The sequence below is a fragment of the Pinus tabuliformis genome, chromosome 7 (assembly GCF_031772625.1).
Source record: "Pinus tabuliformis cultivar Carrire ecotype Pingquan chromosome 7, CPIR1, whole genome shotgun sequence".
Lineage (NCBI taxonomy): Eukaryota > Viridiplantae > Streptophyta > Pinopsida > Pinales > Pinaceae > Pinus > Pinus tabuliformis.
The window spans coordinates 1,152,125,167-1,152,151,034 of NC_142293.1; positions in this window are offsets into that span (position 1 = coordinate 1,152,125,167).

Consider the following 25,868-nt stretch of genomic DNA (forward strand, 5'->3'; position numbering starts at 1 on the left):
GCATTTGTTTGTTGTAAAAAGAGAGCATATAGATGCAATTCTAAGCCAACACAATCTATTTTGTTTAAACAATTTTGCATATGACAGAGATTGCCTATTTCATGTTATATGAATTCTATTGCATTTTAGATACACGTCAATATAATTATGAGAAGGAACAAAAGAACATTTTAGAAATTGTTTAGATGGATTGAATGTTGAAGCAATATTTGTAGAAATTTTGAATAATTTAACACATATTCAACAGAGATTATCCTGATCATGTACTATTGTGGAATACATACACAATACATAAGCTCCTCTACGTTGATCATCAATATAGTAGCATCAATAACAATAAAACATCAAGAGCATTCAAACATTAACACAGTATGTAACCCGGGGAAAGCATCTCGCTAAAAACCCCAACTATCTGTATATTAATGATTGAGAACATGTAGCATTACAAAGTACAATGCTTATCACAAGCAATCCAGTACCAGCTCCACCTGTTACACACAATACAACTCAGATCTGATCTCCAAATCTATTCCACTGCTTGCCTGCCTCCACTGCTCAATACCTGCTCAAGAACTGATGAGAATGGCTTACCAAGCTCGTATTTCACCTCAAAATAATCACTCACACTTTGTTGGACGTGAGAAAAGGCTACTATACTGGGAAAATACGTGAGCAAACTCATTGGCATACTCAATCCCTTGATTGTGCAAGATCTAGTGCACAACTATAGTCACAACTGATAGCAATCTGATTCTCTACCACCTGTCCCTGTTGAACTGAACATGCACTGACATGCAACTGAGTTAACTGATGTATTCATTAGTTGCATCATGAGTTAATAATTAGTTTAACAACTCATCATTAGTCTATTTGCAGTTAGACTAATTACAACTAGTTTAACTAAGTCAAACTGAACACAACTCCATCAACTCCACAATCAACTCCACCAAACTCAACTGATTGAATTCTAACTGAAGTCATGCATGCAACAACTCAACTGACTCATAAGAAAAGCGTATTTCCTTCTGACAGCTGCATGTGCCACCTCTGTAGCTCAAACTGAAGTGCTCCAAGAGAATAAGATCAAGTTTATAGTCCAAATATTATTATGAGACAATAATATTTGACTTTTCTATTTTTGACAGCCAGTCTAAAAATAGACTTTGATCACTCACACTGTGATCACTCACACTTTGATAAAAAATAGAAGTCCATCTATTTTTCCCAACTTGACCAATCATCCATAAACAACAACCTGCAATCCATAGACATGATCCATATGTCTAAAAATAGACATAGTCTAAAAATAGACTTGCGCCAAAAATAGCCTGCGGGCCCACTTAGTGAAGGCGACTCTTTTCACTAAGCTCCATCATCTTGTTGCAATCTCAACACTCCCTCTCGACAAGATATGGATTATCAGCAACCCCTATCCTGCCTCGGTGGTACTCGAATTTGCTCCCGGTGAGAGCCTTCGTCAGAATATCAGCATCCTGATCCTCCGTTGGAATGTATGAAAGCAACATGATCCTCCGCTGCACACAATCTCTGATATGATGGTACCTGATGTTAATATGTTTAGATCTATCATGAAATACAGGATTAGCCGAGAGTTTAATGCAACTCTGGTTATCATAGTAAATCACAGTAGGATCCAAATGAGAACCGAACAAACCAACCAAGATCTTCCTCATCCATATAGCCTCGCATGCAGCCAAACTTGCTACCATATACTTGGCCTCTGCTGAACTGAGTGCCACAGATCTCTGCTTCCTGCTGTACCAAGAAACTGCTGTCGATCGAATACTAAAGACCCCTCCTGATGTGCTCTTTCTGTCCGTTGGTCTCCCTACCCAATCTGCATCCGTGAAGCCACATAGCTTCACCTCATCCTCCTGTCTGTACCACAAACCATATCCCGATGTGCCTCTCAAGTAGCGCAATACATGCTTGCCCGCCTTCCAGAAGAGCTTGGTAGGCTTAACCATAGCTTGTGAAATCTGGTTAACTGCATAGCATATATCAGGTCGTGTATTGACCAAATACATCAGCGAACCCACCAACTGTCGATAAACAGTGGCATCCACTTCTTCTCCCGAAGTGGCATCCTCCTTCCTCCAACCTCCAGGAAGAGGAGTATCAACAGGCTTGCAGCCATGCATGTTGAACTTCTCCAGTATCTCCCGAGCATACTTGCCCTGAGAAACAAACAGTCCACCACTGCGCTGCCATATTTCCAATCCTAGGAAATAGTGAAGGAGGCCCAAGTCCTTCATCTCAAACTCTATAGCAAGATCCTTCTTGCATGACAGTATCAACAGCTCATCACCCGTTAGAATCAAATCATCAACATACAGTACAATGATAAGCAACTTACCCTCCACCACAATCTGGTATAGGTTAGGATCCGCCTCGCTCTTGGAGAATCCAAGTCCTGTGAAATAGCTGTCTATCCGTGTGTACCAAGCACGTGGTGCTTGCTTCAACCCATACAGCGCTCTCTTGAGCCTGCACACATGCGACTCGCTGCTGAAGACCTCAAAGCCTTCGGGCTGCTCAATGTACACCTCCTCCTCAATGACTTCGTTGAGGAACACAGTCTTCACATCCATCTGATGAATGTGCCATCCCATCTGCGCTGAGAGAGCAAGAATCGTCCGTATGGAAGAATACCTTGCAACAGGTGCAAAGGTCTCCTCATAATCGATCCCCTCAATCTATGAAAAGCCTCGGGCAACAAATCTTGCCTTGTACTTCTCCACACTCCCGTCAGCTGCCTGCTTAACTTTGTAGATCCATCTCGAACCCACCACTGATTTCCCTTCTGGTCTAGGAACAATCTCCCATGCACTGTTTCTGACAATAGAATCATACTCTTCCACCATGGCGTCTACCCATGCGGGATCCTCCACAGCTTCCTCGAAAGAGGATGGCTCAGTCACAACACACTTGCTCATAAGAGCCATGTATCCAGTGTACCGATCAGGTGACTGTCTCTGCCTGCATTGGGCTGTAGGTGGTCCTTCAACTTTCTCTGCATCTTGAGCCAGTTGCTCAGCTTCTGTCAAGCGCTTTCGCCCTCTGATGGTTGGCGCTGCATGAGTGGACTCGTCCACTCCATGAACCTCATCCTGTGGCTGATCCACATCCTAAAACTCATCCTTAGGAACTAATAGCTCCTCATCTGCATGCAAGTGTAGCTCCCTCTCAAGCGAACACTTCATGGCTTTCTCCTCCTGAAATTTTATATCCCGTCGCACAACAGTTTTACCACTGTCCAGAAAATACACACGATAGTTGTGGGGCGTATCAGTGTACCCCACAAATATCCCAACCTCTGCGGTCGGCTCCAACTTCTTCCTGGCATCCTTCGTCACATGCATGTAAACGTTAGCACCAAAAATCCTCAAGTGAGAAAGATCAGGCTTCTTACCAGAATAAGCCTCCTCGGGTGTACTCATGCCAAGTATCCTATGAGGACAACGGTTCTGCACATAAACTGCTGTATTGCATGCTTCCGCCCACAAGTGAAGGGGTAGGCCCTGATCATGCAACATTGCCCGTGCAGCACCCACGATCGTTCTGTTCTTCCGCTCAACTACCCCGTTCTGCTGTGGGTTATGGGGAGCTATGAGCTCTCTACGAATCCCTTCTGCCTTGCAGAAATCCTTGAACTCGTCCGAGATGTATTCACCACCATTATCGCTCCTAAGAGCCTTCACCTTCTTCCCCGACTCCTTCTCGACCAGTGCTTTGAATTCATAGAACTTTGAATATGTCTCGCTCTTCTTCTGCATGAAGAAGATCCAGCACTTACGAGAGAAATCATCAACAAAAATCACATAATACCTGTGTTTTTCTGTCGAAGCAACTGAAAAAGGTCCACACACGTCTGTGTGAATTCTCTTAAGGATCGTCGTGGCGCGACTATCCTTCTCGTGAAAGGTGGCTTTCACAAACTTCCCCAAAGTACACCCCTTGCACTGATCTGAATGCGCAAGTGTGCCTTTAGGAAGCCCTGTAGTGATCTGCTGCAGTATCTTCAAGGCTCCATGGTGAAGGTGACCCAATCTCCTGTGCCACAACTCGCCATCCCCGGCTCACCAATCCTTCTGCCTTGCCCGCCATTGCTGCGCATCCATCTACATGCAACTGATAAAGGTTCCTCACTCGAACCCCTATCTTTCGGGTCTCACCGGTTGTCTTGCTGCGTAGGAAGGCCTTTCCCTCACTGAAAACAACATCATACCCCTTGTCTTCTAACATCGCCACTGAGATAAGATTCTTCTTCAATCCTGGAACATGCATGACTTCCTTCAATACGAAGGGTTTACCAGACTCCCTCTTAAAGGAAATGGTACTGATACCGGTCGCACTGTATCTACCATCATCGCCCATCTCGATGTGCACTCCAAGATCTTTGTCCTCCAGATCAGAGAACAAATCTCTATCTCCCGTCATGTGAAAAGACGCACCACTTTCCAAGAACCACACTGATCCCATCACACTTGAAACCAAGCATGCGATCAACGAAAAATCAAGCTCAAACTGTGAGGCTAGAGCCTCTCCTGCTGAAGATCCAGCAGCCTGCTTGTTCTTCTTCTTCTGCGGACAATTAGTGGCATAGTGTCCGTGCTGGTGACAGTGAAAACACTTCACCTTGGACATATCCTGCTTCTTGCCTTTCGCACCAGACTGAGAAGCTTTCTTGCTCTTCCCTTTCTTTGCTTTGGCAGCCAAAGCACAATTCTCTTCATCAGCTCCCTTTGACGAAGATCTGTCCCTAGTACTCCGCCTGATCTCCTCCTGCACAAGATCTGACCATAGTCTTTCCCATCCTGGCAATTTCTCCCGACCATTGACAGAGTCCTGATAGGAATGCCAACTCTTCGGAAGACCAAGGAGAGCCAAGCTCACCAAGTCCTCATCATCGACAGTAACCCCCACACTTCCCAGCTCATCTCGACACTGAGTGAACTTCGTGAGATACTTGGGAATACTGTCACCCTTCTCGCATTTGATGTTTCTGAGTTTATCTTTGAGCGCCAGCTTCCTCTGATCGCTCTTGCTTTGGAATAATTCTGTTAATGATTTCCACATCAAATATGGAGTAGCCTTTCCATGGAGGCTGGACACAATGTGATCCTTCACGCCCTCCAACAGAATCCTTCGACATTTTGCGGTCTTCTTTTGCCAAGCATCAGCTTGAGTAGCATAAGTAGGCTTTGGGATATCCGTATCTATGAACTCCTTCAGCCCGTTATCATCTAATACTGCCTCCATCCTGTCCTTCCATGCAATATAGTTTGAGCTGCCCTCAAGAGCATACTCCAATCGCAATCCGTTGAAAGGCATTGCTGCGTTGTCACCAAGAAAACACTGCTGCAAATTCGAATTCCACCAGCAACCAACTCAACCGCCTCGGATCTAAGATTCGTGAGAACACAATATTTCTCGTACAGAGATTGACTGTATGGGCATTCACTGGATATCTCACCTTCCAAAGGAAGGATGAATCCAGAGGCTACCTGGCCCGATTACAGACTCTGCCTGAAGAAATAGAATGTAAACACTTCCTGAATAGTAGATCTGATGATCAACAGCTCTGATACCATGTAGAAATTTTGAATAATTTAACACATATTCAACAGAGATTATCCTGATCATGTACTATTGCGGAATACATACACAATACATAAGCTCCTCTACATTGATCATCAATATAGCAGCATCAATAACAATAAAACATCAAGAGCATTCACACATTAACACAGTATGTAACCCGGGGAAAGCATCTCGCTAAAAACCCCAACTATCTGTATATTAATGATTGAGAACATGTAACATTACAAAGTACAATGCTTATCACAAGCAATCCAGTACCAGCTCCACCTGTTACACACAATACAGCTCAGATCTAATCTCCAAATCTATTCCACTGCTTGCCTGCCTCCATTGTTCAATACCTGCTCAAGAACTGATGAGAATGGCTTACCAAACTTGTATTTCACCTCAAAATAATCACTCACACTTTGTTGGACGTGAGCAAAGGCTACTATACTGGGCAAATACGTGAGCAAACTCATTGGCATACTCAATCCCTTGATTGTGCAAGATCTAGTGCACAACTATAGTCACAACTGATAGCAATCTGATTCTCTACCACCTGTCCCTGTTGAACTGAACATGCACTGACATGCAACTGAGTTAACTGATGTATTCATTAGTTGCATCATGAGTTAATAATTAGTTTAACAACTCATCATTAGTCTATTTGCAGTTAGACTAATTACAACTAGTTTAACTAAGTCAAACTGAACACAACTCCCTCAACTCCACAATCAACTCCACCAAACTCAACTGATTGAATTCTAACTGAAGTCATGCATGCAACAACTCAACTGACTCATAAGAAAAGCGTATTTCCTTCTGACAGCTGCATGTGCCACCTCTGTAGCTCAAACTGAAGTGCTCCAAGAGAATAAGATCAAGTTTATAGTCCAAATATTATTATGAGACAATAATATTTGACTTTTCTATTTTTGACAGCCAGTCTAAAAATAGACTTTGATCACTCACACTGTGATCACTCACACTTTGATAAAAAATAGAAGCCCATCTATTTTTCCCAACTTGACCAATCATCCATAAACAACAAGCTGCAATCCATAGACATGATCCATATGTCTAAAAATAGACATAGTCTAAAAATAGACTTGCGCCAAAAATAGCCTGTGGGCCCACTTAGTGAAGGCGACTCTTTTCACTAAGCTCCATCATCTTGTTGCAATCTCAACAATATTATCTTATCAACATGAATTGAACATAGATGAATTGATAGATAGGCATGGTATAAATAGAACAAATGTTTATCTGGAAAGGATGACAAAATCAACTTCAACTTCTATGGTTTTGGAAGAACGAGGATTATGGAGGGACATATTTTGTATACATTGGTTTTTGAATTGGCTAAAAATTTTGATAAGACTTCGGTCAAAGATAAGAATGAAAATATATTATCATTTTTTTGTGAAAAAAATTACGACATAATGTTCCACAATGAACTAGGGATAAAAAAATGTTTATTAAGAATTGATCATGAACATAAAAAAAAGTACAAAGAAATGGGACATAAATAGATGCAAATAGAAAATTACGAGGAGACATAGGTTTGAGAGATTGTTCGGGTTCAAGAGTATTTACGATGAAAGTTATTTTGAAACAATATGTCAATTGACGCAAAATGAAAATGATGTCTCCTGTTTACAACACATAATTGCACAAACTTTTTGCAATGCAATCATGAATAATGATTCGTTTGCATTAAACTACATAAAAAAATACATGAACGAAAATGCAATTATGCAATTTCCTGGAATAGTAGATTGGAAAGGAAACATTATAATATTAGCAATGCCATATGAAAAAAGGAAGATAGATGATGGCCTTTTTGTTTATGATTGGATAATGTTATAGATGAATTTTGTTTAGTTGTTATAGCTAAATTTGTTTAGCTGTTATATATGAATTTTGATAATTCAAGGAAAACGTAACAATATTGCATGTTATGCAATTTCGAATGAATATAAATCATTTGCATTATGAACCTTTGAAAGAAATAGTACAAGAGAAAAACATTTTACGTGGTATTGAAGTAGTTAACGAAGAGCAATATATAGAATAATCCTATAAAAAACATAATGGGGATAATGTGAATGGATTTAAAAACATGAACATAGATGAATATATCATAGAACTTAATACAAATCTTATCAATGCAAACAAGAGATTGTGGTTATCATTGCATCAACTCAAAAAACATATAAGAAACAAGGATGTTGTCAAAACAAGTTTAGTTAGAAAACCATACAAGCAATCAAATTTTCGTATGAATATTAATCATTTGCATTCCAAAGCTTTGAAAGAAATAGAAAGAGGGAAAAACATTTTACATGATATTGAAACAACTAAGAAAAAGAAATATGTAGAAGAACCCTATAAAAAACATAATGGGCATAATGCGAATAACTTTAAAAACATCAAACATAGATGAAGATACCATGGAACTTAATACATAGCCTATCAATGGAAATAAGAGATCATGTTTTTCATTGCATCAACTCAAAAAACATATAAGAAACAATGATATTGTCGAAACAAGTCTAATTAGAAAACCATCATAGCAACCAAAATCAAGCCAAATATGATATTTTCAAATAAACATAAGGAATCATTATAGATGTTTAATTATACATTCAAAATAGTGGTCAAACAACAATATTTAAAAAATACAAGATGTTCATGTTTATGATTGTGCAACATGTAATCACGCTTCGTTTAAAAAAGATGTCCTAGAAAAACAATTGACCAATGTGTCCAACAATAAGTGTATATGAAAAAAATGCAAAAAAGCATTAGATAATGACAAAATTATCAAATTTGCAGTTCCAGAGAGAATTAGGAAGAATAAACAAGTATCCATAATGACATAACTCTATGAATTGGAAGAAAGACTAATATCACTAGGATTACCGTTTTTGCAAATACAGGAACTTGGGAAATATTTTAGAAAATCACAATTGGAATTGAATGGTGGACTAATCAATGTAATAGCCAACACATCTCAAATACAAATTGCACTTCCTCATGACATAAATCAATCTAGTGCAATGGTTGTGGCAATTAAAAGATGTTTAGTGTTTAAAATCATATTTGTTGTTGGGAGAATACATGTTCATAAGTGTTTAAAAGAATATTTGTTGTTGGGTGAACACATGTTCATAAAGTCATGAAGGCATTGAAAGGATTGTGTAAAATTTATAAACTAAAGAATGTTGGAATAAATGAAGATTGGAAACAAGTCTTTGATAAGAACAAGGATGCATATTCATGTGAGACAAATACAGAAAACAATGATGATATCGATGACTATGATGAAGATCCAGTCACAAAAACACTATTACATGGAATTAGCGATTCGTATAGTATTTATGATTTTTGTAATAATCAAATAAACATTGCTCCTAGTGAAGGCTATGTTGAAATATGTAACTAGGTTCGGTATTAATAATGATAGATGTAATCATGATTTTTATGTATTTAATGAAAAGAGAAAACTAAATTTATTATTATCAGTCTTGAGGCATGGATTTCATGCTCAAGAGGAATTTATTTTATAGGTCAAGCTCCCATTGAGAGCTTATATGGCTTATGAGTCATTTTCATGTATGAATGACCCATTTGGGCATGTTACATATTGTGAAAATAATTTATTTGAGTCAAATTAGAGTCAAAAGTCCCTCCAAGACCATGTCAAATGTGCAAGCATCAAGTCGGCTTCATGGAGCAACAGGTCGACCTAAAAGTATTTGTTAGGAATCCTATATATAGAGCCATCAACCCCATTGGAAGAACACTCACTCAAGCACAAGAAAGTTTGATCAAGGGACAAGAAGAAGCCTCATATCCTAGTGAAGGAAAAAGAAGGAAGATCTGAATTGTTTGGGCGAGTTTTGGATCAAAACTCTCACACGTGCGAAGGGTTAGGGCATCTCCTTGTTGCAGACTAGACCGAAATATTATAACTACCATAGGAGGCCAAAATCTAGTAAGAGAAGGTCAATTTCTCAAGTCGAATTGGTGAGGAAGCAGCCTATATCTAAGGGAAGGAGGAACGAAGAGATATTGTCCATCATTAATTAATTGAGGGTTTTTGTAGTATGAATTGCAATCACATATTGCAGATCCGAAATTTTAGTGTTGCAGAATCAAGGTACACTAGCATGGTCAAAGTAGAGTCAAGGTCAAAGTTGTAATTACAGGATTGAAGTCAAAAATATCAAAGGTAAGGTTTTCATGGTCTTGGAGGGGCCTTGGTCAAGGGTCTAGGTCTTGGAATTCATCAATTGAAGTTTCTATAAGAAGAAGAATTTGTTTGGGTTTTGCTCTTAGGATTGGAGAGGTTTTGGCCCTGGCTGACAATCCTCATCTTGTGTCCTATTCTATCATTGTTCTTTTGTTTTTTATAGTTGGCTAATGATAGAGGAACACTGATAATAATAATCAAAAGGAATAAGTTAATCAAGTAAAGTAAAAATACATCACAATCAGTTATCAAGTATGAGAAATCACCTACACATGCTGCCCCTAGATTTATCAACATGGTATCAGAGTTAAGGTGACAAATCAAGGAAGGGTAGCTCATGGAAAGGACACTCAAGGACCAAAGCACTAGAATATCATCACGAACATTAACCTTCAAAAGGGACATCTCATCTCAAAGGCACTATAAGTAAAAGGATTACATCATCATCATGAAGGAAGTCACTAAAGAAGATCTTACAAACCCTAGTGTGTTCAAAGAAGGATTCTACATTTGAAGTATTCTTGGAAACCTCGCTTATTCATCACCTCGGAAAAGTTGACTACAAAGACCCTACGCCTACTTAAATAAAGGAAATATATAAATCAAATCATCTTGAAGTTTACTTATCCAAGGGAAGTAATAAAAAACGTGTTTTCATCATCATCAAGGATTCAAGGTGATCTCCCTTGATCAGGTGATGAAATTTATGCTTGAAAATGAAAGTGTCTATTGAAACTAGTGCCAAATTGATGTTCCCATCATTCTGAATCCAATGACGTTCGTTTCAACTCAATCCGACACCAAATGCTCAAGTTATGGTCCGTTGATCGTTTTCCCAAATAAGTGAAATTTTTTATTTTATTTTATTTATTATTTATTTATTTATTTTACTTTATTTTATTTATTTATTTTTTTTCTTAGGTTTCTGCAATCTTCATAGGTGTGTAGATCATCTTCCGGATTCATTGCATTAGGTTATTGTTGCTCGACGTTTCGAACCATCAATAGTGGTTCATCATCAGGAGAATAATAAAAACTAACATTTGAAATACAAATTAATCAAGCCAAACAATTAGAGTAAAATATAATTAGAATAATAAAAACAAATTTTATTATTCATATGAATCCAAAATAGGTATCTATACCTTTCATTAAAATCTAAAATGTAAAAATTAACAAAAATTTAAAATCAACAACATAAAATCTTTAAAACACCTCAATTTAAGAAACTTTAATCATACAATACTATGAAATAATCTAAACAAACAATTAAAATAAAACCTAATTAATATAACTAAATTTATAACAAAACAATTAAAATATATAACAAAACAATTATATAATAATAAACATAATAGAACAAATATAGCCCTATTAAATCACAATTCGATTTATAAATAACGATAGTCTTAAAAAAAAAAAATCAATAATAAAGTAACAATTTAACAAACCCTAATATCTGTTGGCAATACATCTCTTACATCTATTTATTAAATTGAATAATAAGACCAATGTTCTCCTGATGATGAACCACCGTTGATGGTTCGAAATTGTTGGGTTGTGTTATATTCTTTCCACGTAGTTAATAGGGGGTTTGAAGGGCACCCGTAACCCCACTTTATGGGGTCCGGGGCAGTGCTTCGGAAAATTTTGGTTTTGGATCCTATGTTAGGTTGGGCGGACCCACCTATGGTTTTGTGCATGATTTTCGCACATGTTTTTGGAAGCGATGGTTTTCGGTCCATGGCATTGGAGACAATGGTTTTTGGTCCATGGTATTGGATGCGATGGTTTTCGGTCCACGGTATTGGATGCTTCGGCATGTATAAATATGTATTGTAACATTGAAAGGAACATAATGAAAAATCAAGTTGGTAGTCCTGTTTTGGGATCCAGTGGGAAAATCTCTCTGTATATGTGTTTGATGTGTTATGATCTCGCATTGTTTATTTTCTGTGTTTTAGAATTCGTACGCAGGTAATTTCTGTACGGGGTTAAAACCTACATTTGGTATCGGAGCAGATTTGGCTTCAAGGGGATACCTTTGTTGCTGAGGGGTTTCGCTCGGGCCTGTGGTAGACCCTGTTCAGTGGGAGATCTGCGAGATCGATGGTGGTGAAAGAAGATGACGAGCAGTGGAAAGATAGAGATCGAGAAATTTAATGGTTAGAGTTTTGAGTTGTGGAAACTCAAGATGGAGGATATGTTGGTGGATAAAGATCAGTGGATCGCAGTGGATCCGAGTACTAAACCAACGAGAGTGTCCGATGAAGAATGGAAGAAGTTGGATCAGAAGGCAAAGAGTGCAATACGATTGTGTGTCTCAGATTTAGTATTGCTGAATGTATCAGGGGAAGTTACGACGAAGGCTTTGTGGGACAAGTTAGGGACTTTGTACCAATCTAAGTCTCTGGTGAATAAATTGTTCCTGTGGAAAAAGCTGTATAACCTGAGGATGAAAGATGGAGACTCGATGACAGAGCATTTGGATGCATTTAATATTGTGGTAAGGTAGTTAGCATGATTATGTTGATATTAAAATTTCAGATGAAGATAAGTGCATTAGTTTGTTGTGTTCTCTACCAGATTCGTGGGATAGTCTGGTTATTGCAATAGGTAGCAATGCAACTGCCTTGCAGTTTGATGAAATATCTCAGCCTTGCTGATGGAGGAGATGAGACGGAAAAATATGGAGAGCCAGAATGGTGATGCATTGTCTGTACGAGGACGGTCCTAGAACAGGAACAAAAATAAGTCATCGAGTGGGAGATCTAAATCTAGAGGGAGATCTAAATCTCCAGGAAAACCTGTAAAGGTGGTGTGTTGGAAATGCGGAAAGGAAGGCCACTTTAAAAGGGACTGTAAATCTAAAGCTCCTGACAAAGGAAAGGGATCTGATGAGGCTCCTTCTGTAGAGGCGAAAACCACCTCAGATGAAGGTGGTGAAGTGTACTTGGATTCTTCAAGTACACATGTAGATCATGAGGCATGGTTGATTGACTCAGGTGCATCCTTTCACTTCACTCCCCATAGAGAGTGGTTCTGCGAGTATGAGAAATATGATGGTGGTGATGTCTTCTTGGGGGATGATAGGAAGGCTAGAATCATTGGTCGTGGAAAAGTAAAGTTGAAGTTGCAAGGTGGAAGGGTTAGAACGCTTCCAGGTGTTCTACATATTCTTGCATTAGCCAAAAATCTGATTTTTGTAAGCAAGCTGGATGATGCAGGTGTAAAAACAATGTTCGAGAAGGATACCTGCAAAATGGTTCGGGGAGCACTGGTATTGATGCGGGGAGTTCAGATTTGAACTCTGTACAAGCTGCAAGGTAGCATTGTTATTGATGGGTGCAATAGTTGTATGGTTCCTGAAAGTGGAGCAGAAAATCTAGTGGTCTCTAGAGAGAAGACCATGCTGTGGCATCAAAGGCTTGGACATATTGGAGAGAAGGGCCTTCGAATACTTCATGGTAAAGGTATGGTAGAAAGTATGAGTAATAGCTCTCTAGATTTTGATTTCTATGAAAATTGTGTATATGGGAAGCAGAATCGGGTGAGTTTCCCCTCTGGTGGTAAGAGGGCGAAACAGATATTAGAGCTTGTGCATAGTGATGTGTTTGGACCTGTGAAGGTTCCATCACTGGGTAAGTTTGTGTACTATGTATCATTTATAGATGACTTCTCAAGGAATACATGGATATATTTCCTTAAGAAGAAATTTGATGTCTTTGACAGGTTTAAAGAATTCAAGGCTCTGGTGGAAAACTAGACAGAGAAGAAGATAAAGGTGCCGAGGACAGATAATGGTGGAGAGTTTTACAACAAGGAATTTGAAGAATTCTGTAAGAAGTGTGGTATATCACGGCAGAAGACTACTCCATATACACCTCAGCAAAATGGAGTTGCAGAAAGAATAAACAAGACATTGATGGAAATGGCAAGAAGCATGCTTAGCGGTGCCGGGTTAGGACATGAATTCTGGGCAGAGGCGGTGGATATTGCATGTTACCTGGTCAACATGTCACCTTCATCAGCGTTGGAGGATGAGACTCCACAAGAGGTATGGACTGGTAAGAAACCCTATCTTTCACATCTAAGGGTATTTGGATGTGATGCAAAGGAGAAACGAACCAAGTTGGATAGTAAATCTGAAAAGTGCATCTTTATTGGGTACAAGGATGGTTAAAAGGGTTATAAGCTTTGGAACCTAGTAACAAGGAAGGTTGTGTACAGTCGAGATGTGGTGTTCAGAGAGGTGAAAGATGTTATTAAACATGAAGTCCAACCAAAGGAACCTGAGAAGATAGAGTTTGAGCTAAAGGAGGAAGAACCAGACTCTACAGCAGAGGAGGAATCAAAAGATGAAGAGCCACAAACTCCGACTGTGAGAAGATCAGTTCGAGAAAGAAGGCAGCCAGAAAGGTATAATGCATCTGCTTTCTATTCAAATTTTGCTTTGTCTGTTACTGATGATGATCCTAGAACTGTGAAGGAAGCAGTGGATTCAGAGGATGGAAAACTCTGGAAAGAGGCCATGGTTGATGAAATGGCATCTTTGCACAAAAATGAGGCTTGGGATCGGGTGGAGTTTCCAGTTGGAAGGAAACCCCTTGGCAGCAAATGGGTGTTCAAGAAGAAGACAAATGCAGAAGGAAAGGTGGAGAAATACAAAGCTCGGTTGGTAGCAAAAGGTTATTCTCAGGTGTCGGGAATTGATTTTGGTGATATTTTTTCTCCTGTTGCCAAGCTAACTTCTATTAGATTACTTTTATCTGTTGTAGATGCTTTTGATTTTGAGGTAGAACATGTTGGAAATAATACTGAGAGTGGGGGGGGGGGGGGGGTGAATCAGTATTATCAAATCAATATAACTTTTTCATTTCCACATTAAGATTCATATACGCTACTTCAGTTAAGGCAAACCGCGTGTATACGCAACTGTGTGTAATGCAACAAGCGTATATCTAGTAGACTTATGATTCAGTTAGTTGATCCTTAATGAGTGCATCAGAACATTATTAACCATATGAAAAGTAAACAGGAGCAGTAAAATAGAACAGATCATCACACACAAGAAGCACACAAGAACACCATGATGTAAGGTGGAAACCCAATGTGGGTGAAAACCACCTGCTGCAAGTCGTCTCAATCTTCTTTTTAATATGAAACATCTTTTTACAATGTTTCCGTACTAGCGCAGTCTTATACTAGTACACAGGCTGCTACTTGCAGAAGGCTACTACCTTCTCTCGTTATCCAGCTTCTCCTGGAAGGGAGCTACAACCCCCTTACCTCTTGTACTAGCCGATCCATTTACTAGTACGTAGGTGCTGGTCTACTGAAATGCTCCAACCTTTACTCATTTTCCAGCTGCTCCTACAAGTGAGCTACCACCCCCTTCGCTCTTGTACTAGCTGATGTACTAGTACGTAGGTGCCGACCTACAGAAGGCTACAACCTTCTCTTTCTTCCTCGGGTACCACGTTTCATAAATTTTCAGACTGGATACTCCTGAAGCACAACACCATAATTTGAAGGCCATGTTTCATCCAATTTTCATACTGGACCCATTGATATCATTGAAGCACACAATCAATCAACACTAACATCATCAATCTCTGAATCACCCAATACTGAATCACTGAAACCCTGTCAACAAAATGCAGTCAGCAGAACACAGAGCAGAACACTGAACTCTGCAACAATATTCAGAACCAACTGTATCATCAAAAAATCATGCATCAGAGTGCATACGCTACTTGGAGGTGCCGAACCAGCGTGTATATGCAACTTCGCCAAATCGAACCAGCGTATATGTCATTAATTCCTTATTCATAACTTCGCTGCACTTCCTGACTTCAGACATACCCAGATAATTACATATACAAAGATAATACGTATGTTAGCAACTAGATCTATTTCATCAGATCAAATAAAGATAAGTCATTCTGATCTTGATCCATTATAGATCTCATCCATCAATATTGAAGCTAAACATAATCAACCAATCTGAATATGCAGAACACTGACACCAATAAACAATCATCAGAACTCATCAACAACCAAAAACACCTGTAACTTCAAACATCATAGCTCATATGGTATAATCTACTTAGATATATCTAACCTGCGTATGTACGCACTTCTATCATAGTCAACCAGCGTATACATCTATAAATATTCATTCATGAGTTGCAGCTATTTCACACTTAAGTTATACCCAGATTAGAACATTACATGCGTCAATATACAGATCTATAATAAACATGATCAAACCATATAGAGATGATTCATTCCAAGCCATTAGATCCTGATCTATCCTTAGATCTTGTTCTCCATCAACCGCTGAGATTCCTCCTTAGCTCAGATCAAGCAAAGCATCATGAACCCATAACCTGCATACTAGATCTCATACTTCATCAGATATTCAAGACTTTCTCAATGCATTTGCCTAATGATCTTCTTCTCCTTTTATAGTCTTAGGCCTTACTCGATACCATGGTCCAAAACCATTGAGGACCAATACTAGGAACCCAATACCTGGGTTCAACACTTCGGACCCAATACCATACCACGGACCCAAAAATAAGCTTTCCCACATGTATGCGCTTTTCCGTGCATGAAAGTGCGTGCATACGGATACACGACTTTTGATTAGCAATCCCGCGTGTATATGCGCTTTTGTATATAGTGAACTTGCGTGTATAACCTACTTGGTATATAGCGAACCTGCGTATATACACGACTTGGTACATAGTGAACCTGCGTATAACCTGCATATGTACGCGACTTGGTATATAGTGAACCTGCATATATACTCTTCTTTCTTCATCCTTTGTAGTCTGATCATCAACTCTTTGCTACTGACCTGCTGCACTATGATCTGTCATCTGTGTGAGTTTCCATCAAGGACAACACTTGTATCATAATGCCAACAGAACAGATGGATGTGAAGACAACATTTCTTCATGGGGATCTGGAAGAGGAATTATACATGAAGCAACCTGAAGGCTTTGTGGTGAAGGGTAAGAAAGAACTGGTATGCAAGTTAAAGAAGTCTCTGTATGGGTTAAAATAGTCACCAAGGGTATGGTATCAGAAATTTGATACATTCATACGGGGACTTAGCTTCACCAGAAGCAAAGCAGATCACTGTGTGTATTTTAAATTAATTGGTGACCGTGTTATTTATCTGGTCTTGTATGTGGATGATATGTTGCTGGTTGGAAATGACAAAGAAATTATCGAGGATTTGAAGACCCAATTGTCCTCCAAATTTGACATGAAAGATCTTGGTGCTGCAAACTATATTTTAGGCATGGAAATTAAAAGAGATCGGGCAAAGAGGAAGCTCTAGTTAAACCAGAGGAAGTATGTCGAGACAATACTGCAGAGGTTTAATATGCATGATAGTAAACCGGTGAAGGTTCCTATTCCTATAGGTGTGAGGTTATCTGCCGAAAAATGTCCCAAGACACAAGAAGAGGAAGAGGACATGTCCCATGTTCCATATGCAAGTGTAGTCGGTAACCTGATGTATGCAATGGTCTGTACTAGACCAGACATTGCACATGCAGTGGGAGTATTGAGCAGGTTTATGTCAAAACCAAGAAAGGAGCAGTGGACAGCAGTGAATCGGGTTTTCAGGTATTTGCGTGGCACTAGTGATCATGGTATGTGCTACCAAGGAAGACCAGGATTGGATAGAGTGTTGAATATTCATGGCTTTGTTGATGCAGACTAGGCTGGAGATCTGGATCAGAGAAGATCTACAAGTGGGTATGTGTTTAACCTATTTGGAGGTGCAGTCAATTGGATGAGTAAGAAACAATCTGTAGTGGCACTATCAACTACAGAGGCAGAATACATGGCAGCCACTCATGCAAGCAAGGAAGCAGTTTGGTTGCAGAGATTGTGTTCAAGTATGGGGTTAGTACAAGAAGCTATAAGGATAGACTATGATAGCCAAAGTGCAATTTTCTTGGCAAAGAACCCTGCATATCATTCAAAGACAAAGCACATTGATGTTCAGTATCACTTTTTGAGGGATATGATAGAGGACAAAAAGGTGTTGTTGGTAAAGGTGGACACTTTGAAGAATACCAGGGCTGGGAAAATGACTAAGCTCTCTTGTGGTCCCCTATGAAAAGAAAACAACAAGTGGAAGAATGTTGGGTTGTGTTATATTCTTTCCATGTAGTTAACAAGGGGTTTGAAGGGCACCCGTAACCCCACTTTATGGGGTCCGGGGCAGCGCCCCGGAAAATTTTGGTTTTGGACCCTATGTTAGGTTGGATGGACCCACCTATGGTTTTGTGCATGATTTTCGCACATGTTTTTGGACACGATGGTTTTCAGTCCATGGTATTGGACGTGAAGGTTTTCGGTCCATGGTATTGGACGCGATGGTTTTCGGTCCATGGTATTGGATGCTTCGGCATGTATAAATATGTATTGTAACATTGAAAGGAACATAATGAAAAATCAAGCTGGTAGTCCCGGTTTTGGGATCCAGTGGGAAAATATCTGTGCATATGTGTTTTATGTGTTATGATCTTGCATTGTTTATTTTCTATGTTTTAAAATTCGTATGCAGGTAATTTCTGTACGAGGTTAAAACCTATAGAAACGTCGAGTAACAATAACCTAATGTAATGAATCCGGAAGATGATCTACACAAGTAAAAAAATTGCAGGTGACGGGTTGATTGTACATTTATGTACCAATGGCAGGTTGCCACTTGGCCACTCCAAATTGGTAAAAAAATATTGTCATTTCATTGGTTCGATTTTTTTATCATATTTCTGGCTGAATGTGTTTGTATGGGCTCCAATGGTTGGAATCCATGTGGTCCAATGAATGGTTGATACGTGGCCTACTCGTGGCATGCCAAAATATGGTCAAGGGCCAAGCTACCCCACAAGGATCGAACACGAGACCTCATGCCCACAATTCCAACGACTTACCACTATACTGCGCTATGTTCCTTGTATATCATTGTGCAAAAACCATGTATAAGTTTGATATATGGCACATTTAGGGGGAAGGGGCCAGGGATAAGCCCTAGCCCATGGCCACACCCCACACCACATGACCAATAGAGGGAGCCAAGGGATCGGGGCTTATCCCTAGCCCCAAGCCATAGTCTTGGCACCATCATAAAACACCGCACATGACCATGTTCAAACCCCAAGCGCAACAATTTGGAGGAGCAGGAGGTAGGGGCTCTAGTCCAAGTCACATGCCATGACATGGAACCATGGCAGGAGCAGAGTACAAGTGCTAAGAAGGAGGTGCTAGGTTTAATGCCTCAACCTAGGCCATATGCACCAGATGTGACCACAATGCGGAGCCTTGGGCACTCCAAGGTAAGGTGTTAAGGTATGGGAGCCAGCTTCGGGCCACATGGTCCACACATGACTGCAGGCAAAGCATTATGGTGGGGTCCAACCCCTAGGGGGCGAAGCGAGGGGCCAGCCCCAGGGCACATGCGCCCTATATGACCATAATCCTCAACAGTTGACACGCGTTTTTTGGCTCTAGCCCCAAGTTTCGGGGGCTCCAATGCGCCATCAAATGCTTAGGTGTCAAGATTGTTGGGATCCAGCTGATAGGGGTGGTCGATTAGCCCCAGTCCATGGGCACGTGATCCCATACGACCAAAAATTTTGAAATTTCTGGGGTTAGTGGACATTTTAAGTGTCTAAGAATTTCTCCCATCGGGTGGGATTGTAGGCCAGATTTTCACATCGGTTCTGGGTTTTGGGCGCTAAAGCCAGATTTAGGTCGAATTGTAGGATGGTTAACAAAATTCATGAGAGAGCTTGGGAGCTCATAATTTTTGGATTTTTTTATCCAAATTGAGCTTAGAAAGAGGCCGCTTAGGGTTTTTGGATGTTTTGAATCCATTGGTAACCTCTAATTTCTGATTTGAGCACATCTATAGGGTATTTTTGTATTTTTGAGACTAAAAGTGTATGGATCAGTCAGGGTTTGGAAGCAATTTTGGGAGGTATTTGGGTATGGAGAAGACCTTGTAGGGGTACTCTCACTTCCAGAAGTCTATTGCAACAAATTAAACTAGAATGGTTCAACTTAGGTTTAACTTCTCTTATCATGAAGTTTTGGTTATATGTTTCAATGTGGAATTGAAGCATGCACATGATGTTTTTAGCTAATTTAAGTTGAAGTATGTCATCTTTGAAGAAGATGTTTTGAGTTGTTGTTAATCTAAGAGTTCTTTGTATGAGAACATTACCTTGTAGGGGTAATAGCCACTTATTTACCTGCAGCAAATGTTATGTACATCATTGTGATACTCAATATATGTGTGGTCTAGTCATGTTGACAGGCCTGTAGATGTAGCCTAGGAGGGGTGAACTCCATCAAAAAACATTTGTCTTTCTCTTCTTTACGTCTTCAAGGATTACTTGTGTTATTTTCATTATGTTTAGTTACATATGAAGACTAATTCATGTTTGAAGAGTCATTGAACAAATCTATTGTTTCAAGACCCATTTTTATGCTTGCAAAGCGTCGACACGGTCGTAAGTTTTGTTTTATTTGATTTTGGAAAAGAAGAAGAAATCAATTAATAAAATTTCATATCATCCCTCCACTTAAAGTTAAGAATCACTTTTGAAGGAAGTCATCCTCATCAAGAAAGACATCTTTCACTATCAATTCCATTATCAAAATGAAGAAAGCAACAAGATGAAGATAGTTTCATCAAGGAGTATATTCACATGTAAGTATCTTTATGTCCACATCAGAATCTATCAAAAAATATATTTGCAAGGAGAGAAACAAGTTGGTTGGGTCATCAAACTTTCTTTCATGGAAAAAGAGGATTGATTTGATCCTCATATGAAATGAAGTTGTGGAGCATGTTAAGGGCTCAATCACTTAAGCTCCAAAGGAAGAATCTCAAGCACTTGCAAAATACATGAAAGGGGAAGTAAGGGCTCAAAGTATTCTCATAGGATCCATTAAATATCCCCTCATACGCTATGTATCAAAATTAGAAACATCAATATATATATATATATATATATATATATATATATATATATACAAACTTGTAGAATTATTCTCCATAAGAAATACAAGAGAAGTGATCTCATTAAGGCAATTACTCCACAAGATGAAGATATCAAAAGAAGAAGGAATAACATCATACTTTATGAGGGTCTCTAAAATAAGGGATCAAATACAAGCGTTGGGAGAGATAATGTCTGACAAGTAAATGACTACTATAGTGCTCATTGCACTACCGGAGGAATGGGGTAACTTTATATCAAGAATCTATTGGAAGAAGGAAGCTACTCCATTCAATGACCTATGGTTTTTATGCAAAATTGAAGAAAACAAGTTGAAGGCAAAAATTGATGTAGGATCAAACGAGCAAACTCAAGCGTGACTCAAGCATATTCTACCATGGCGAAAAGGAAAGGAAAGTTTGGGAAATTTGGACCTCAAAAAAGGAAGAAGAATATGGAAAAGGTTCAATGCTATGGATGTCAAGAATATGGGCACTACAAGAGAGATTGTCCCAAACTCAAGAAGGAAAACAACAGAAGAGGAAGGGAAGAAGCCCATATCACTAAAGAAGTGGAAGATGTTGAGAAGAAGAAGTTAACAAAGGAAGAATTAAAAGATCTCTACTATGATTGAGATAATATTCTTCACTAGGTTCTTTTCAGTTTTTGTAAAATATGGCTATCATGGTAGGAATCATTAGAAGCTTGATAGGACGCATCATTTTAGGAGATGGCACCATAGGAGCATATGAATAAAGAAAGAGCTCAAGACATAATCATAAGAAGCTTGAAAGATAGTTAAAGTAGAATTCTAGGATAGTCATCATTAGAAGGAAGTAGCTCTTGCAAAACGCATTAGAAGCATAAGTAGTACTTATGGGTAGAAGGAAGTCATATAGTATAGAGTTCAGAATACACATTGGAAAGGAGCATTTGCAAGATAAGGATAACCAAGATCCTCCATTGGAATATTCATTAGAATGTTCATCTCTTGAAAGAAGCAAGTGTCTCGCTAAGAATATCACCTTGGATGGGATTCACTAATTGGAAGAATGGTGGTATGATGACAAAGGAATGCAACATGTCAAAGATGATTGAAATACTCTCAATTAAGGACAGGAAATTGCTAAAGGAAGTCTAGATGACCAAAGAGGCAAGTATGTATGTATGAATATGTTTAATAAGTCAAGTAATATCATTATATAGTTGTGGATAGTAAGGATGCATGCTACACCTCATGAACATTATCAAAGAAAAATGATTTCTTTCAAGATACATGAAGGCATGACTTACATATTTACTAGATGAAATCACATATATCCTCATATGGAATATGAGGTGTTACAAAGTATTTTGTCACACCTCTTGCACTTCCCTGGGTCATACCCCAGAGTGCCAAAACCTTGACAAATACGTAGTGTACCCATCTTGATATGCAGTCCAGCTCCTCCCTGAAGAACTAATGAAAAGTTGCCTCGAGCCTTTCTTGAGAAAAATGAGCTCAAAACCCTAATTTATGGGCCAGCGTGACTGTGACATTGGCCTCTCGTGTTGATAACAAGTTGCACCATATGAGCCTCGCATTGCCAACACGAATTTTGCATGGATACTCGCACTGAACCCTAAAAGGAAAGTTTTCCCAAAGTGGAGGAGAAGTTTTGTGATCTAGAGGCTTCTAGAATGAAGAGTTGGATGATGTTGGTTGTTGATGTGGTCTAATTCTCCCAATATTACCCTTTGATATTATCCATATGAGCTTCCTCCTTGAGATGAGGACATTCCCTTATCTTTGGTGAGATCCTAACTCCCTCTCCCTACCTATAAATTCACCCCCCTCCATTCCCAAATGGTTGGTCTCTTATTATTTTGCACCCTTATGCTGAGATAGTGCCTACATGCTCTTCACTTTGGCTTGGAAAAGGAGTGCTTGGAGAGCTTGAGCTTGGATTTGGACATTATCTCAAGGAGGGATACTAACATCAAGACCTGGGCTGCATGCTTCCTCTTTTTTTATTAATATATACAACTGTTGGTTCACTTTCCATAAATTATTGTGCCAATGCTTCATTTATCTTAATGCTCCTTGATATGTTAAGTGGATTACATTTCATTATACTTGTTGCACTTTTATGCTTTGTCATCTCTTTGGCCTCTTGTGCAGGTATTCAAACGTTAGAGCAACAAGGACTGAGCCTGAGGAGCAAGTGATCAAGATCTTCAACAAGGGAGTGCATTATAGCATCAGAGAAAGGTAGGTCTCCTTCCTCTTCTCTTATTTCAATTGTAATCTAGGAAAGTGTCTTGTAGATTGTCTCATTTGTTGCTAGACCCACTCATTGGGATAGTGGGATCGTCTTTGTCCGTAGAGATGATTTACCTACTCAATAAAATGATGACTCCGTTGGGGAAGCTATAACGTTTCCATCCATTTCTTCAATCTGATCCTCTGATTAGTTTGACCAACATTGATTTCTCGACTTGTGTGCATCACTGTAGGTTTATACAGTCATTAGTTTTTGCTTGAGAGTGTTGAGTCTGGTCTGATTTTTGAAACTTTTTGTTTTTTCCTTCTTTTCCTCACCCAATGCGTTTTCTGGTTTTACAAAAGCGCTGCCAGCGTTGATTTTGGATTAATAGTTGCGCTGCTTTGCTTTTCAGCAGTACTTTGCCTTTCATAGGCGCATTGATCCCAAAGGCTAGAAAAAATAGGGTTTCTTCTCATTTTCAGTGTGTCTCAACCTTTGTGAGTGTTTTTCCAGTGTGATCTCATTGTGTTTGCCTTGATTGCTGTCCTTTAATGGTTGCAATTGTCTCTTTGATTTTGTTGGTGTGTGATTGAAGTTAGATTGTCTTCTAGGGTTTCTAGGTCTAGGTTACCCTTCACTCATCACTTGAATTGTCTTTGTGAGATCGATTGTCTCCATTTAGGAGTTTTACTATGATCAAGACACCATTTTCAAGTTGCTTTCAGTTCATATTTGTGAATTTGTTTTCATTAGTATTGGATCATATTTGTACTTTGAAAATTACTTTTGCTCCATTGTGAAACATAGACTACAATTTCTTGCTTTGGTGAAACTGAAAGTATATGCTTGTTTTGATTTCGTTTTTTCAAAAAGAAAAGTGAAAGGATCTCTTCATTAAAGTATTTTTGAAACGATTTTTGTTATATTCGAAACCAAAGTGAACTAAATATTCATTTCAGTTGTTTTGAAATCCATTTTTCCTTTGCTTATGGATTAGTTTGCATTTTGAATCAAAGTGAAAGAAAAGAACACAAATATTATTACATCTTAGTGAAAGAAAATGATTTTGTTTCTCATAAGATCGCATTTTTGCATTGCATTAATTAGTGAAAGTGAAAGATTAGTTTTCATTTTTTACATCTTGCATTCAAAAAGTTAGGGAGATATATTTTGATGCATTTTGCTTGGTTGATGCATTATTTGGTTGTCTCTCTTCCCTAATTAGTTTAGCTTTCATCAAATGAAAAGCTTTCATTTTTCTCATTTAATTGCATAATAGGAATTTAGGTGACATTGTTGAGCCATAAAATTGAAACCTAATTCAAGATAAACTTAAAATTTACCTCAATTAACCTAAGGAGCATTTGTAACCTAATGAAAAATATCTAGAGGTCTAGGCTAGATATGTGTTTCAATGCCTTTAAACATAGCAATTGTCGTTAACTACTTGCATCGTATCTCTGGGGTGAACTCTCGTTCCAATACGGAAGTATATCGAAGGTTGTCCAATACTTTCGGGTATATCAGAGGCACTTTAGTATGGCAAGTATATCATAACGCTCTCACCAAACGGTTATGCATTAGACAATGCTAACACAGACTTGTGCTCCCCCTACCGTCGAGTATATATTGGATGGCCCCACTAGGTTGCTCTTTTTTAGGCACAGGTAACCGAGTTTGCTACCTTGTAAACGAGATACGCCGAACACAACATTCGGGGATATTGGCCGTTGTACGTCAAGTCCTTTGTTTCGGCTAAGGTTTATATAGTGGTTCATAGATTCTTGATAAACCCTCTTGCCTAGTATAACCCTTTTTTATTTATTTGTTGTTTTAAGTTATAAAATTATCTGCCAACGATAATATGTCAAACCCATGCAACTGCTTCTTGACCTCATATTGAGTAATTCATTGTAAATTTTAATTTTAAAGCCCTCAATGAAATCATATCTTCTCCTTTTTCTTTGAGAGAAAGTCATCGTGGTTGAATCACTGCGTTCACCTCATTGTCCCCTTTCATCATTTGATACTAGATAGTCATCACAAGGAGTTTGTCCTGAACTTTCATAATCACTTGAAGCTCATGTTCTTGAACTTGGGATTGTCCCAAGTATCCAACCCCTTGCTTCTCATACCCCACCTCGAGACTCATCGTCATCTCAGGAGTCTGATCCACAAACCCCTGAGAGCCCACAAAGGTTTGTTTTATTCCCTCTTAATCCACTTTTTGATCTGATGGTGATATCTCCTCAATAGTCGTATAGTCCATACGATACCCCTAGTTTACCTTTGGAGCTTATGGATTAGTTTGCACTTTGAATCAAAGTGAAAGAAAAGAACAAAAATGTTATTACATCTTAGTGAAAGAAAATGATTTTATTTCTCATAAGATTGCATTTTGGCATTGCATTCATTAGTGAAAGTGAAAGATTAGTTTTCATTTTTTACATCTTTCATTCAAAAAGTTAGGTCGTCAAAAATCAAATAAAACAAAACTTACGACCATGTCGACGGTTATTGTTAGGTTGCCACTGCTGCTGTAAAGGTTATTGTTGAATAGTCACTTAAGGAATTCCTTGTTGGTACTGATAGGTTCCAGTTGGAAATTGACCATATGCGCCGGAAACAAGATTTTGACATGGTTGCATATGAGGACCTACTTGTGGAATATAAGGTGGATTTTGAAGTGCTTGTGAACTATATGAAACATAAGACTGTTGG